Source organism: Jaculus jaculus, chromosome 8 (assembly GCF_020740685.1).
Source record: "Jaculus jaculus isolate mJacJac1 chromosome 8, mJacJac1.mat.Y.cur, whole genome shotgun sequence".
NCBI lineage: Eukaryota > Metazoa > Chordata > Mammalia > Rodentia > Dipodidae > Jaculus > Jaculus jaculus.
In genome coordinates, this window is record NC_059109.1 from 59,507,753 (window position 1) to 59,512,186 (window position 4,434).

The 4,434-nt window shown below is 40.0% G+C and overlaps 1 pseudogene; it reads right to left on the reverse strand.

Moving 5' to 3' along the window:
- Positions 1-3,118: 3,118 nt before the first annotated feature.
- On the reverse strand, positions 3,119-4,036 carry LOC101615331 (annotated as a pseudogene).
- Between the last annotated feature and the right edge of the window lie 398 nt (positions 4,037-4,434).

Genomic DNA, 4,434 nt, shown 5'->3' on the forward strand with positions numbered 1-4,434 from the left:
TTATAAGATATGCAACATGACATTTGAAGTTTTAATCACAAATTGTAAACACTAGTGAGTCCATCTATGAGTTTATGTATTCTCAAATGCTGTATCTTTTCAACGCACCCCATTAAGAACTAATTTCTGGGGCTGGGGATATGGCTTAGTTGTTAAAACATTTGCCTGTGAAGCCTAAGGACCCAGGTTCAATTCCCCAGTATCCACATAAGCCAGATGCACATGCTGGAGCATGAATCTAGAGTTCCTTTGCAGTGGATTGAGGCCCTGGCATGCTCATCCTTTCTCTCTCTTCTCTCTGTATCTTTCTCTCTCTCAAATAAATAAAAATAAAATATTAAAAAAGGAGTAACTTTTCTGTAATTATATTTATATTTCTTTTACTAAATAAGTATACATCTATAAGAAAAATGTTTAATTTTGTTCATTTCATTTATTTGTGTGTATGTGTGTCTGTTTGCAAATAAATAAAATAGTAAAAAAAATATTTCTTCGTAAGGGGGCATGAGAGCATCAGGGACCCCTGCCATGGAAAATGAACTCCAAATGCATGCACCACATTGTACATCTGGCTTTACGTGGATATTGTGGAATGAAACCCAGGCCATCAGGCTTTTCAAGCAAGCACCTTTAACCACTGGACCATTTCTCCAGCCCCTCCTTTTAGATTTTTAGAAAAACCCTAATCTATATTTTATTTTGTAGATTTCTTATATTTTGGGATAGATATTTTCAGGTTAAGGAAATTCCATTGCATACGTTTTAGCTTTTATTTATTTTTGATTACTGCCATTCAATCTTACTAGTAAGAACCTTTTTATGGGGGTGGGGCAAGCGAGTGAGAGAGAGAGAGAAAGAAGTGCTCTCAAACTCCAGACACATGTGCCATCTTGTAAGCATGCGTGACCTTGTGCACATGCGTCACCTTGTGTGTCTGCCTTACAAGGGTTCTGGGGAGTCGAACCTGGGTCCTTAGACTTCACAAGCAGGCACCTTAACCACTGTGTCATCTCTCCAGCCCAAGAAACTTTGTTTAACTAGGGAAAGTAACATAAGCCTCTATTATTTCTGAAAAGGTAGTGATGTGAGTCAGCTTGTAAAAATTTCCTCCTCTGAATTCCTACTTCAATTATCACCACAAAAAAAAAAAGTGTATAAAAGTAATGACTTACAATTTAGCAGACCAAATACTGTGGTAACTTATTCATGAAGAGTATCAGCCTCTAGCTACCACTCAGAAATCATTCCTCTCCTAATCTACAAAATGTAATTTTTTTTACACACACACACACACATATATATGTAGATAATATACTTTGATCATAATATCCCCCTATTTTCTCTTCTTGATGCCTCCTACAACTGAACCCCTTCTTCTTGCCAACTAATCCCTCTTCTACCCTGGTGTGTTTATTTTTCTTATGTGAGGGTTCTCTGCATGTGCATGGGTGGGGAAGCATTTACCAAGTATGTGTATGCACACACATAGACATCCTTCTGGTGCTTACACCACTATAGAAAATGTCTCTTGATCACCTAGAAAACATTGTCAACTCCTAAGAGAGGAATGAGGGCCTCAAAACCTCCTCCATCTTCTTTCATGATAAAATATCTATTGTACAGGTATTGTGCATATAATGACAGTTGCCATAAGGTCATGATTGCAATAATCATGTCATGCCCAGAAGACAGTGTTCCACAGCACTCTTCCCCTTTCTCTGACTCTGACATTTTTTCTGCACCATCTTCCAGAGTATTCCCTGAGCCTTAGAAGTAATTCACAATTTCCTTCATACTTGGCATGTTTATCGTATGTGTCTTCAGGGATAAGTATCAAATGAGCAGCAGGATTTTTGTCGGTGTTATTGGAGAATGTTCTTATATGACTCTCAACTGGATAGTGCATGAATAGTAAAATTTTGTCCACAAGAAATTGCTTCAGGAAGAATAGAGGCTCATGATTATTTGTCCCGTCCTGCGGGACCTAGTTATTCATGGGGGCGAGGAGGACCCTAACCTGAAATAAGATGGGCGAGAGAGAGGAAGAGACTCAAGCAAATGTACACTTGTCAAGAGTCCAATTTTATTGAGCCACAGCGGCCTTTTAAAGGGTTAGGGTTAGGGTTAGGGTTAGGGTTAGGGTTAGGGTTAGGGTTACGGTTAGGGTTTTGGGTGGGGGGGGCTGGAGGAGGCAGGTGGTGGAAAGTTACAGAATCTTCTTGGCCTATGGCCTAGGACAGTTTGCGGTTATTCTGAAAATTTACGGTACAGTTCTCACGTCTCTGCAGTTGCCAGGCAGGGTGTTAGTTAGGTGTGGTGGGGTGGGGGGATGGAATCAGTTACGTATGGCGGGGTGGGGGGATGAGGAAAGGTCAGAAGTTGCTCAGGGCAGAAGTTGCTCAGGACAGAGGTTATCCCAGGGCAAAGGTCTGTTCAGGGCTCATCTCCTCGTCTCCAACAATTATTATAATATTTCCTATATAAATAAATGCAATTTCTTCTTTGATTTCAGAAGATATTGTCCCTCCTTACTAAGCATAACACAAAATTGCATATATCTGAATGCAGATCAACATAAAATAACAAAGAAACAAGATTCTTCTCAGAGTTCAATCAACAATGTACTCCTGTGTTAAATTAAGACACTGGAGGGCTGGAGAGATGGCTTAGCAGTCAAAGCGCTTACCTGAAAAGCCTAAGGACCTGGGTTCAATTCCCCAGTACACATGTAAGCCAGATGCACAAGGTGGTGCAGCATCTGGAGTTGGTTTGCAGTGGCTGAGGCCATAGTGTGCCCATTCTCTGACTCCCTTTTTATATGTATCTGCCTTTTTCTCTCTCTCTCAAATAAATAAACAAAATATATATTTAAAATATTTTAAAACATTTTTTATTTATTTAAGACAGAGAGATAGACAGAATGTGCATGCCAGGGCCTCCAGCCACTGCAAAAGAACTCCAGATGCATGTACCACCTTGTGCATCTGGCTTAAGTGGGTCTTGGAGAATCATACCAAGATCCTTTGGCTTTGCAGGCAAGTGCCTTAACCACTAAGCCATCTCTCCATCCCTAAAATATATTTTTAAAAGACACTTGACAATGCCACTGTTGAGGAAATTACTTATATTTCAGTAGTTTTCTGAATACTCTCCTCATCTCTTGATTCCTGAATGTGTAGATCACTTGATCCTGAAACAAAGTGACAAGTGCATCAAAGATGGCCAAAAGTTTGTCCAAGTGTGTGAAGGAAGAAGACCATAATTAGAAGAATATCACAGGGCCAAAGAAGAGGACTACCACAATGACATGAACTGACGTTGCAGACAGAGTTTTGGAGGAACCACTGGATGAGTGCTTCTCAACAGTGACACTATGATGACAATGTAGGAGATGATCAGGATGAAGAAGGAACCCACAGAGATGAATCCACTGTTAACTGAAACCAGTAATTTGAGCTGATGAGTGTCTGTGCAAGCAAGTCTGATGAATCGAGGAAGGTCAAAGTAGAAGCTGTCAATCACACTAGGGCCACAGCAAGGTAAATTTACAATAAAGGCCAATTAAACCACAGAGTGCATAAGGGCAACTACCCAGGCAGACACTAAGAAAAAGATACATGTTCTTGGGCTCATGATGGTCAGGTAATGGAGTGGCTTACAGACAGCCATATGTCTGCTATAGGCCATGGCTATAAGGAGCACCATCTCCACACCACTGAAGACATGGACGAAGAAGATTTGAGTGACACAGACCCACAAGGAGATGACTTTGCGCTTCCTGAACAGGTCATAAATCATCTTGGGAGTAGTGATAGAAGATTCAGCCAAATCAACAAAGGAGAGGTTTGCCAACAGAAAGTACATGGGAGAGTGCAGGTGAGGGTCAGAAGCCACCGTGAACACGATGAGGGAGTTTCCCATCATGCTTGCCACATAAAACATGGAGGAGAAGACCAAGAGGAGCAGTTGGATACTCCAGGAGTTGGTGAGTCCCAGGAACACACTCTGTCACCTCATAGTAATTCCCTCTTTCCATTGTTGACAGTGTTGCCTGTAAAAGAATAAGAACAGCTGTAAATTAAGATAATTGTGTTAATAGGCTAGAAGAGAAACTCAATGTTATGGAATCTATTTATATTTTAGCATTATAACCAGCTATTACACAGATATATGAACAAGATGAACATCATTAACACAAAAGCATAAATTAAATCACAGTAAAATATCATTTCATACCTGGCAAAAGAATATTATCAACCTTAAAAAACAAAAAATGAGTATCACCAAAAAGCCAAATGATAACAAATATATATGGATTTAAAAAGGAAAGCCTTAAATGCAGTTGGGAAGAATTAAATTAGTGTCCTCATTAAGAACAACAGTATGGAGAGTTCTCCAAAAATTAAAAGCAAGAGCTGAGTATGCAGGCCAGCA